The 12,412-nt window shown below is 43.6% G+C and overlaps 1 protein-coding gene across 1 annotated transcript in view; it reads left to right on the forward strand.

Annotated features, from left to right (window-relative positions):
- LOC144608977 (uveal autoantigen with coiled-coil domains and ankyrin repeats protein-like) overlaps positions 1–12,412 on the forward strand; it is a 127,323-nt gene that overhangs the window by 54,419 nt on the left and 60,492 nt on the right. The gene's annotated exons all lie outside the window — the stretch shown is intronic.

The raw sequence follows: 12,412 nt of genomic DNA on the forward strand, positions 1-12,412 counted from the left end.
CTTATGAATGCAAGTATTTACTACGTTTTATCTGTAATAATGGCTGCATGATCGTGTGCGTTCATTGCCATCTGCATTTTTACTATCCCAGATTTGTCTTCTGGCTGAGTTGAACATTCACATCACTGACTGAATTGAAGTTCATCAGTGGTCGAAGCATCTGCAGTTGAAAGGCCACATTTTTAAAAGAACCACATGGTTGATGTAATAAATTGTCATGACATTTTTTTGTGTAAATAAAAATGAAACATTTCCAATCAGATATTCAGGGGTGTTTATTCAGTTGTTTAGTAAAACCAAAATAATCAAGTGCTGTCTATATTTGATGCAAAGATGGTGGTTTGAAGTTGTTCAAGTATTTATAGAAAATAAGTATATTCGTAAACATTGATTATAGTATTTCCTCCACTGAGGACCACTATTTATTAACAAGATATGAGTATTGATGGCTGGGACAGCACTTATTGCCTATCTATTAGTGCCTCCAAACTGCATGGCTTGTCAATTATTTTTTAGCAGGCAATTGGGAATTGTTCACAGTCATGTGAGACTGTGGGACTGAAATCTCTCCGGATAGACTGGGCAAGGACGATAGATTTCCTCCCCTGAACCATGTTAGTGAACCAGATGGTGGGTTTTAGTGAGGGCCTTGGATGTTTATGATCACTAATATCCAGCTTTTTTAATTAACTTGTGGAAAGCGGTATTCATGGTGTGATGTGTATTTGCTGTGCAATGAGTGGGGATCTAATGGGTAATCTGTGGTTTATAACCACCATACTATTTTGGGAATGGGGATTTGGGCTGGAGTTGGAGATTAGTTCAGCTATAATTATGATGTGAAAACCTATAATTGTGGAACTTTCTGAGAAAATATAGTGTTTCTAAAACGAGCCCAGTAATTGTAACTTGGGTGACCAAATTGAATGTTTGCAAGTAAGGCAGTAGCTGGTATTACTGTAAAGACAGAAATTTCCATACTCCTGTTGCATCTTTGAGGGAAAATATGATGGCGAGAGAGAAGCTTGAGGTACTTATTAAGAACTCATGTTCTTGCAGCATAGGTTTGCATGCCTTTTGTCCATATGTAATGGACTGCGTTTGGTTTGACTTCTTAGTTCGCAACACGCAAGTTAAAGTGGTAAGTTTGGAGACGCAAAACACTGGATGCTGGAATCTTGAGCAAAACAAAAGTGCTGCTAGGACTTGGCGGGTCAGGCAGCATCTGTGGAGGGAATGAATGGCGGACAGATGTCATTTCAGGTTACAAGCCTTGCTCAGACTGATGGAGTAGGAGGGAGATAGCTGGAAAAGACAGGTAGAGGTGGGGCAAAGCCTGACTAGTGATAGGTGGATACAAGTGAGGGGGTAGACACAAAATGTTGGAGTAACTATGCAGGACATGCAGCATCTCTGGAGAGAAGGAATGGGTGTCGTTTCTGCTTGAGACCATTCTTCAGTCTGAAGATCTGTCTGTCCTGCTGAGTTACTCCGGCATTTTGTGTCTACCTTCGGTTTACCTCCAGCATCTGCAGTTCCTTCCTAGACATAAGTGAGGGGGTAGCAGGTGATTGGCAGATGGGTGACGATAATGACTAAGGCTATAGGTGAAAAGAAGACAAAAGGGGGAGGGATAAGGGAAAATTGTGAGTAAAATAAGAGTGAAATGGAAAACTGGAGGGAGAGATATGGGTGGAAGAATGGGGACCCTAAAAGGAAATGGGAATGAGATGGTAGGGATGGGAATTGAAGGGTGAAGAGGAGGGGATAGGAATAGTGATGGGATGATGGGGTGTGGTGGGAGAATTGTGTGCACATTTGTTATAAGTGGTAACTTTCTCTGAATGCAACGCTTGAATAACATAGCTGTTGAATCCGATTATTTATTTTTCGTGTCATCACACAACTGTTTGCCAATAGCGAGCAAATTTTAGTGCCACGTCGTTGGCCTCTGCAAGATCCTTTACAGTGCGTGTGTCACGCAGCATGTCACAGCTCTGGAGATGTTCCATAGTCTGGAGGCCTCGTCTGCACTTGTAGTCTGCCGCATCTTCAGTATACCCTCACTTCAGCATGTTTGATTTGCTCCCCCCCATGTCTGTCCGCAGTCTGTTGAGACTGCGCCAGGTTATCCACGGTTAGTCGGAACCTGGTAGGAGTTTCTCAAAGGGATCGATTGCCATGTGAATGTCTTCCGGAGATTTCTCTAGTCTCTTCCCAGAGTTTGAGCCCTTCTGGACGATGCACTGCAGTCCAGGGGATGGACAGAAGAGAAGAAACTTCTGCGTGATTTCAAATGCTGAGGTAGCAAAGGGTGGTCATGTAGGGGGTGTCTTTCATCCTCTGATTGTCTGAGGCGTTCTTTTTGACTGGCTACAGCTCGTCTGATTCCAGGAGGTGCAATGCCAGAGGGTAGGTAGATGTTGTCAGTCTTGGTAGGTTTCATGCATCCACTGACGCTGCGACGGCTTGTGTTTAGCACAGGATCAATCTTCCTTACATGAGCTGAGCGCTCCCACACTGCGCAGGCATACTCGGCAGTGGAGAAGTAGAGAGCCAGAGCTGTTGATCAAACGGTTTTAGAATTTGCTCCCCATTTTGAGGTACTCAGCTTGCTAAGAAGAGTATTTCTGGAACTGACTTTCCTTTAAGCTTGGTGATATGTGCTTTGTAGGTCAGAGATCGATCAAGAGTCACACTGAGATATACTGGACTCTCTCAGTGCTCCAAGTGCTCCAAGATCTTCAACCTTCGATTTGCATACTTGTTCTTCAAGTGGAAGGCGCAGACATGGGTTTTAGATGGATTGGCTCTCAGGTGATTCTCTGTAGTATGAGGACAGGTTAACGAAAACCTCACACAGAGTAGCTTCTGCCTCAAGGAAGTCAGCACTTTGGGTTGTAATACACAGGCCATCTGCAAAAATGAAACTCCTGGTGTTGGGATGGATAGGCTGGTCGTTCACATAGATATTGAACAAGGTGGGTGCCAGGACACTTCCTTGAGGGAGGCTGTTTTTCTGCCTGCGCCAGCCACTTTTCTTTCCTGACAGCTCGACAAAGAAGCCTGTTTTTGACCAGTCTTCACCAGGTTGGTTAGATGCAAGTTGTGTGTCAAATTAAGTACTTTGTGTAACAGTCGGCGATGGTTTACTGTATCATAAGCAGCTGAAAGGTCTACAAAAACAGTGCCTGTGATAACACCTTCCTGAAAGCCATCCTCTATGTGTTGGGTGAGATTGAGAAGCTGACCTGTGCAGGACTTCCCAGGCTGGAACCCTGCCTGTTCCTTTATTAGGGATGGCTCTATCACCTGGCTGAGGCGAGTCAAGATGAGTCGCTCAAACAGCTTGTAGGTGTGGCAAAGAAGTGATATTGGCCTGTAGCTCTTTGTTGCTGAAGGATCTTTGCCTGGCTTCATCAATGCTATGACACATGCTCCACACCACACACTGTATCCAATCCGAGTATTAAAACATTTCTCTCAATTTTATGGTCATCGAATGAAACGTGTTTTAAGACCAAAAAAACTCTGCTCAATTCCTCCAGCAGTTTTGTTATTTTTTGCTCAAGCTTCCAGTATCTTCCGTCTCTTGCGTCTCTAATTAAAGACCATTGAATTTGATTGAGTTGACTCTTGTTTTTACAAAGTCTCGTGTGCAGTAAATAATCTGTCCTATGTTTCTCCTCCTCTCCAAACTCTGCAGGATATTTTTTTGTATTGATTTTTTTCACTGCCATACTTGGGTCCAGCCACTGTTGAACCCAACAGCAGTGGGAAACATGAGCCTTTGGAGAGGTGCAAGTCCTGTTTGCATTGACGTTAAGTCTGGCACTCAAACCCTAGTGTTTTTAGGTGCAGAGCCGAGATAACTAACAAGTGAGCTAATTTACTATTTCTGTACAAATTCTAGAATTCCTCGGTGCAGTTAGCCTCTTTCTGCAGATTTACAGGAATATTTTGGCCGTAAGGGCAGACGATAGTATGACATCTTGTATTTCCCCTGAAATTATTTGAGCACGTGGATTGGCTCCATCCCCTCTGTGCCTCTGCCCACTGGTGCCCTGGCTGGTTGTTATATCCTTGTTAGGGCCTGTCCTGTCCCATCCCATGCCTGATGTCACCATAAATTCCATGAAATTCCAGCAAGCTAATTATAACATTTATTTTCATTGTGGTGCTGTATCACTTTCATACAGTTACTGCAGAAAAATTGAGGTAATGCGGGGCGGGGGGGGGGGGGGGGGGGGGCTATTTCTAAGTTGCAGTGGTAGTAGCTAAGCCCAGTAGAATTTATGTGCTGTAATAGGGTACCCGAGTTACTGTAGGCCTATGATCTAATCCCAGCAATGATTGGAAGAGGGTCAAGTGGTTTACATTACGTACATCTTGTTTTGCCTATTGGCATGTTTACTGAACAGACAGACACATCTCATCAAGCAGAACTACATGCTAGAGTTTACAACCATTGTTTATTGGATCTGTGCTCTAATATACATGACTACATTTAATAAACAGTTTAAAGTATTTTGACTTTTGGCAAGGGTGTTTGTGCTTTCATCAATTTGCAAGCTATTTATGATCAGCTATTTATGAGTTGAAAAAGCAAAATCTAGATAGTCAAGTCAAGTCAAATTTATTTGTCACATACACATACTGTGCAGTGAAATGAAAGTGGCAATGCCTGCGGGTTGTGCACAAAAAATAATTACAGTTACAGCATATAAATAAAGTTAATAAGTTACTATTAGTGTCGACAAAAATTTAGTCTCTGGGGTTATAAAAGTTGACAGTCCTGATGGCCTGTGGGAAGAAGCTCCGTCTCATCCTCTCCGTTTTCGCAGCGTGACAGCGGAGGCGTTTGCCTGATCGTAGCATCTGGAACAGTCCGATTTATTCACAAAATGCTGGAGTAACTCAGCAGGTCAGGCAGCATCTGGAACAGTCCGTTACTGGGGTGGCAGGGGTCCCTCATGATCTTGCTTGCTCTGGATCTGCACCTCCTGATGTATAGGTCCTGCAGGGGGATGAGTGTAGTTCCCATGGTGCGTTCTGCCGAACGCACTACTCTCTGCAGGGCATTATGCAGTTTCATAATGGTTGAGTCAGGGCACAAGCTAAGTATTTGTGTAGGACCTTTCAGAACCTCATGATGTCTTGCCATGTTACAGCCAATAAGTATTATGGGAACCAATTCTCAGGTAGCATGATGTCAAACAACAGCAATGTTGTAATGAGCAGTTCGTCTGGTTTATGTTTATCTTGTTTCAGGGATAAATATCCTTCTCTTTGAAATAGTAATTATAGGGCTTGCATCCACGTGAGAGTCACTGTTAAGCATCTCACTGGGAGCATGAAACCTTTAAAAGTACAATTTCCACATAGGCATTTTTTCAAAAAGGAAAGTCTTAATTGTGTGTTTTCTTTCATCCCTGCTGAGGCATAGGTTTTGTCACTAAACTATTTACATTTGTAAAGACGCGTTAACCAAATGTGCAAAAAATTGGAATATAATGAGATTTCCTCCCACACTTAAGGGTGGGTTGGTAGGGTCAATTGCTGTTGGTGCATTGGTGAGTGATGGAATCTGGTAGGATGGGGTGTTGTCCATAACAAGACTTGAAACTTGAACAAGTCTTTAATCATGCATGATGTGGCACAGATTTAATAATGCAGGGGCTCCCTGGGTTGCAAATGACCTGACTAGTGGAAAGTTTGACTTTTTTTCAAGATAACAATCGTGTTTCATGGTATTCATTAATGATCGGATATGGTATATAATCCATTAGTTTAATTATGGATAGTGTGTGGGGGGGTGTATATTCCATGAGATGAAAGAATTATAGCAGGTGTATGTTGAGCGAGGTGGTTGTATAAACAGAATTTACCGCTTTATGGAGAAATTGGTCGCAGACAGTTCTTGGGAAAGGAACCTTTGCGTAATCTTAGGCTTGCCTTATCATGAGGAATGAGGTTACCCGATTCAGTAGGAATCATAGAACAACAATATTGTTTAAATGGAGATAACAACAGAATGCTGTTCAGAGGGATCTGTTTCCGAAACAAAAAGTTAGCATGCCAGAAAAGCAAATAGTTGGGAAGGCAAATTAGAGGTTCGCCTTTATTTCAAAAGGGGCGGAGTGTAAAAGTAAGAAACTCTGCCAGAACTCTGGATGATGATGAGATCACGGATGAGGCATTGCATATAGTTTTGATGGCCTTATTTGAGGGGTTGGGTGTTATTAATGCCCAGGAAGCAGTTCAAAGAAGATTACTCGGGTTGATTCAGGGATGAATGGTTGTGCTGTTAGGAGCGATGCGCAGGTTGGGATCAGTACTCGGGGGGGGGGGGCTTAGAAGGCTTACAATGAGGTGATTGTATTGAAACATAAGATTCTGAGGTGTCTCAATAGTATTGAGAATGTTTACTCTTTGGGGGAATCCTAAACAGGTGGCATGGTCACAGAATAAGGAATTGCCCATTCAGGATGGAGGTCGGCATATAGCATTTCTTGAAAGTTTGTTCTTTTTTAATCATCTTCTTGCATTGTGTATATAACAATATGCCACTAATTCAATGCATGCTTGTACTGGGCATCTTTCTCCAGCGTACTCTGCGATTACGCCCTGATATCTATCTGATAGCAGCGCTTTAAAATCCTTCCTTATTCTTACTTTGGTTTTAACCAACTGACATTTGAACACGTGCTCGTTTCAATCACCAGATTTCCGTTCACTGGGAAGTGGCCATGGTTTAAGGCTGGCATGTTTTGTGTCTTGGTGCATTAAATGAATTATCAGACACTGAAAGTCTGTTTCTGGTTGAAATTCTGTTCAGCAAACTAAACCCCAAGTCTTGGAATTCTCTTCCTTGACCTCCCAATGCCTTTCGCAATCTTGATTTGTAGCTTCCCAAGGGATCTCTTGGTGCATCAAGGAATGTGCGGTTAATGTCATTGTACAAATACCTGTTTGAAAGGGACTTTTGTTTTGTTCACTCCTTGTATAATTGGGCTGAAAAGACACCTTAAACTTACAGTTAAGTCTCCCACTTATTGGATTTTCAGGAACGCAGCCTGTCGTCTCCTGAACTGCGTTTGGAGACAGCTCATGAGATGAAAAGGAGTATTCTGGTACCCTGTGTTTTTAATAGTTTTAAATTCCAATTGAAAATATAAATTACCATAGCTCAAAATATATTTAAGCCACGTTGTTTAAAATACATGCACTGGCCAGCAGCACGCAATGTTTCTCCCTGTGATTGACTGCAGCTCCCCTGTGGCATTGTGATAGCATCTCGCTGTCGATGCATCTGCAGAGTGAAGCACTCTGTGGGGTAGGGAGGGGCTGGATGCCCTTCCACCGATGATGGAGAACCTTAAGTTGCCCATAAGAGTGGTGACGCAATCTATGGGTTGAGTGGCGCAGAGGGGCTGTGTTGGCAGTGAGTCGGTCTTGTGGTGAGGCAAGTCTGATCGAAGGTCATCCAGAGGCTTTCTGAACCCGACACTTGCATTTCTCTGCTGGAGGTGACTATTTCTAGAATCTGCAAAACATGCCTTGATGGTTCTTTGACTTCAATGATGATAGCTTGATACCCCATTACTCACAGGCTATGCATGCTCAGAATTATTATTAGCTATACCTTGCAGACGTCTCTCAGAGGGTTGCGAGGTCAGAAATGCAGAAGTTGGCTGATATCATGGCCTGTTTACTGCGATCTGGCTGTGATATTTTAGTGCCAAGTTAAAAGCTTTACTTAAAGCTTGGCACAAGTTGCTGTGGTGTTCACTGCTCCGCAGCAGGAGCCTGGAGATCTCCAGCTGAACTTGCTCCTATTGAAGAGAGCAGGAATCGTACAAGCAGTCACCCAAAGGCTCGGCGTAGGGGAGTTCTTTTAGGGGCGTGCTTTTAGTTTTAACCTCCGGGTTGCAGTCTGTGATTTCTGAAACAAAGCTCAAAATACTACGAGTGACAATCCTCCCTTGGAGTAATGAAGTCTGAAGACGACTTGGAAGATGAAGAGAAGTTATTACAATGCTTGAGTGGGGTTATAAACTGGGGCCATGCGATTCTTCTGAAGTTATAGAACAGTGTTCAGAACCTGCAGTGATAGCGCCGTTGTTCTTTCCAGCCCTGGCCTGCACTGTGCCAATTGTGGAGTTCATTTACAGCAAACTACATTTGCAATTACAAATCCTTCTGAATCCTAGAAGCATTCTCGACCAGTATGAAGCACTGGTTTTCCTGTGCCTCTGTGCCCTCTGTAGGTATCTTGCATCAAAGCTCTCTTTAGTTTAAATTAGTATTTAGGAGTTTGCATGCGAACGTGCAGCGTGGTTTTACTCTGATTACGTCCAGTGTTACTAAATTGTGATTAGTAATGTATTGTGGCTTTTCCTGCCATGCTCTGCAGCAGAGCCAAGTGCTTTTTCAAGGAGGGATGACGGAGCATCTGATGGCTGCGGAATATAGATATCCATATTGATCCAAAGTGGTTCTGCAACCTTTAATAATAGATGCGTGGGAGTGAATGAATAGGCTGTAATCCAGTTGAGTAAGTGATGTCACTTACTCAGTAAGTGAAGGCCAACGCATCGAGCGACTTCTAATCACTGGCTCCTCTCCAAACAAAATATTTATTTATTTTAGCCTTGTCTGTAGCTTTTGGGTTTTTATCTTTAGATTTTGCAACTGTTCCCCTCCCTGATCTGTTTGCAGCCTGGTGAATTGTTCACCAACATTGAGCAATTTAACATTCTGCGAGTACTCTAGTACAATGTAGACAACAAAGCAATCACTGAAACTGTTTGGCACCCTTGCAATAATCCAAAGGAATTTTATTGATTTTGTTACTTCCAAAAAATACATTCTAACATTATATATTGAAATCAATGTAAGCGTCTATAAGGAGGGATCGGACAATTGTACTGTATCTTCCTGCTCTTGCCCCAAATTTCATTTCACAGAAAGGGACTGTACACAACAGGATTCAAACAAGCAAGTTGAGCTAATTTTAAACATGTCCTTTCCCTAACCCCTCTCTCACCTCCTTTAAAACTTGTCACTTTGACCAAGCTCTCCAACACTATCTCCTTATGTGATTTGGCACCATTTAAACTTGTGCCTCTGTTTCATTTTACAATGATAAGAACACTATAAATGTAGATAGTAAGTTTTGTCCGAGTTTGTGGTATGATTTATATTTGCTTAGGCATTGGGTGTTTTATTTAAGTTCATTATTTCCTCTGCCTTTTTCCAATATTTGTCCTCCTTTGACAAGGATGATTAGAAGTTGGGGAAATTATCATGGGCATCAGTTGCTGGCGATCATTTATATCTTGTAGTTATACAGGATGGAAAAAGGCTCTTCCATCCACCCGGTCGGTCTGCGCCATCATCAAACCCCCATTTATACAATTCCAATTTTATTTTCCCCACATCCCATTAACAGATTTCAGATCTTATCACCCATCGACATCTGAGGGTCAATTAGTAACCAAATAACCAACCAGCCAGGACATCTTTGGGATGTGGGAAAATATCCAGAGGTATTTCGCATGAGTGTACTTGGACCAAAATAAAAAGATGCGGAAGGAATAAATTGGCCAGATCATTTCTGTTTTCAGCTTCTGTGGAAAGCTTCCTATGGACTCTGATCTGTGGGTTGTGTGCATGGAGGTTTACCTTCAGTGATGACGTCAGGAGAAACTGTTACAGTAATGGAAATATTGAAGTGTTGTGTCTTCTTGCACCCTTTCTTTCTCTCCCCCCCCCCCGCCCATCCCCCTGTTAAATAATAATGATGTAGGGATTTTATTGGAAAATTGAACGTTGATGGTTTTTGTTAGCCAAAGGGTTTGGGAGCCAAGGCAGTGGTTGGAATTAGAATGTGGGTAAGTGATACTCTGGTTACATTCAATGTGACACTGTAGCATAGCTTGTGGAGCTAATGTCCCCGTTCCACTGACTCTTCTTCATTCCTAATTGCACATTGCACATTTTCCGTGTGTGTGGGCTTCCTCCAGGTGCTCTGGTTTCATTGACAGCTGAAAATTGCTCATGCTGGTAGAAATGTTGGCAGAATAAGTTGCGGGGAAAGTTAGTGGGAGAGTGTGAATCTTATGTAAACTGACAAGGACCTGGTCTGAATATGTCCTCCTAGGTTGTATGGAAATAAGTTCATTAGTTCATAAGTGATGGGAGTAGAGTTAGGCCATTCAACCCATCAAGTACCACTATCTCTCCCTCCTAACCCCATTCTCCTGCCTTCTCCCCATAACCCTTGACACCTGTACTAATCAAGAAACTATCTATCTCTGCCTTAAAAATATCCATTGACAGCCTCCACAGCATTCTGTGGCAATTAATTCCATAGATTCACCGCCCTTTCACCCAAGAAATTCCTCCTCGTCTCTTTCCTAAAGGAACGTCCTTTAATTCTGAAGCTACGACCTCTGTTCCTAAACTCTCCCAGTAGTGGGAACATCCTCTCCACATCCACTCTATGCAGGCTTTCACTATTCGGTAAGTTTTAATGAAGTCGCCCCTCATCCTTCTAAACTCCAACAAGTGCCGTCAAATGTTCATCATATGTTAACCCACTCTGGAATACGGTTAAACAGCAGAGCAAACAAGGACATGAATAGCCTGATCATGTGACAGGTTCTTATTTTTGTAAGTTGGTATCAAGGTATTAAAAGTTGTATGGCCTCAATAGAATTAACTTGCATCCAGCAGAACGGCAGTTTGAAACTAGAGACTCTGGCGAGAGGGTCACTGAGTACAAAACCGAGGCAGCACTTGATAATTGTGGGTCTGCCCTTATGATTGCGCTGAAGGTTTTGCACATTAGTAAAACCAGCAACAGGAAAACTATCATTACACATTGCAACAGCTGCCAGAGGCTTGAGGTTTTGCCCAGCTTGAAGTTTACTTTTTAATTGGAATTTACATTTGTCTTGTTGGAAAATTAAGGAGTGGAGGGAGGGGTAATGGTGTTAGCGGGGTCAGAGTTGCTAATAGAAAATAAACCTACTGCTCCAAGTAAGGCTGGGCAATGACTAGCTTCTTGGCAGTTTTGCGAGATGCTTAAAAGGCCAATGTTTGCTTCCTACCAAACATTTTGCTGACCCACACTCGTTCTCTCAGTAGAAATTACAGAAGCCCTCACTGAGATATACAAGTCATCATTAAACATGGGTAAAGTGCCGGAAGACGAAAGGAGGCTAATGTTGTGCCAAGCAAGGCATTGGTATAAGGCGAAATGGGAAAGATTTAATAGGAACCTGAGGGGCAACTTTTTCACATGGAAGGTGGTGGGTTTATGGATCAAGCAACCAAAGGAAATAGTTGAGGCAAGTACAATCCCAACATTTAAAAGACATTTGGACAGGTACATAGATAAGAAAGGTTTGAGGAATATGGGCCAAATGTAGGCAAAATGTAGGGTCACGTGTGGCGGCGCCTAACGGCTGCGGCTCGCTGGTAGTCTGTTCGTCTTTTTTTTCCTTTTTTTTGTTGTGTGTCAGTGTTGGGATGGTTTTTGTTTTTGTTTTTTGGCTGTGTATGTGTGGGGTGGGGGGTGGTGGGGGAAACCTTTCCTTTTTAGGTCTCTTCCTCACGGCGCGGGGCGCGGCTCGGCCGCGGGCCTTCCATCGCCCGCGGGGCCTTACATCGCCCGGTGCGGCTCGGTCGCGGGACCTTCCATCGCCCGGCGCGGCTCGGCCGCGGGACTTTACATCGCTGGTGCGGCTCGGCCGCGGGACCTAACATCGCCCGGTGCGGCTCGGCCGCGGGACTTAGCAGCGCACGGTACGGCCGCGGGCCTTCCATCGCCCGGCTCGGTCACGGGACGTTTCAGCACCCGGTACGGCTCAGCCGCGGGGACTTCCATCCCGTTGCGGGGACTGTGCGGGCCGGTCAGGGACGAGCTGTCTGTCCGTGGGCGTGGGGAAGAGAGTGGAAGTTTTGTTGCCTCCATCACAGTGAGGGGGTGTTTGGAGTCACTATGATGGATGTTTGTGTTGGGGTCATGTGTCTTGTGTTCTTTTTTTTTGTGTGTGACTGCAATGTAATTTCGTTCGGTACCTCGGTACCGAATGACAAATAAAGCTCTGTATAAATTGGACTAGCTTAGATAGGCCATCTTGGGCATGGACGAGTTGGGCAGATTGACCTGTTTCCATGCTATATGACTCTGTCTATGATGAGTTACAAGGCTTCCTGCTCATGTACAGATTACTGCTCATTTTACAAGTGTAGGCATTATTGGAGAGACCAGGATCCATTTCACCTTCCAATTGCTGTGAAGAAGGTGGTAGTTTGGTGCCTTGACCCACTGCAGTCTGTTTAACATGAGTGCTTCCACGTTGCAACTTGAAGGGAATTCCCAGTAATAGACTCATTGCCT

This window comes from Rhinoraja longicauda, chromosome 33 (genome assembly GCF_053455715.1).
Source record: "Rhinoraja longicauda isolate Sanriku21f chromosome 33, sRhiLon1.1, whole genome shotgun sequence".
Taxonomy (NCBI): Eukaryota; Metazoa; Chordata; class Chondrichthyes; order Rajiformes; family Arhynchobatidae; genus Rhinoraja; species Rhinoraja longicauda.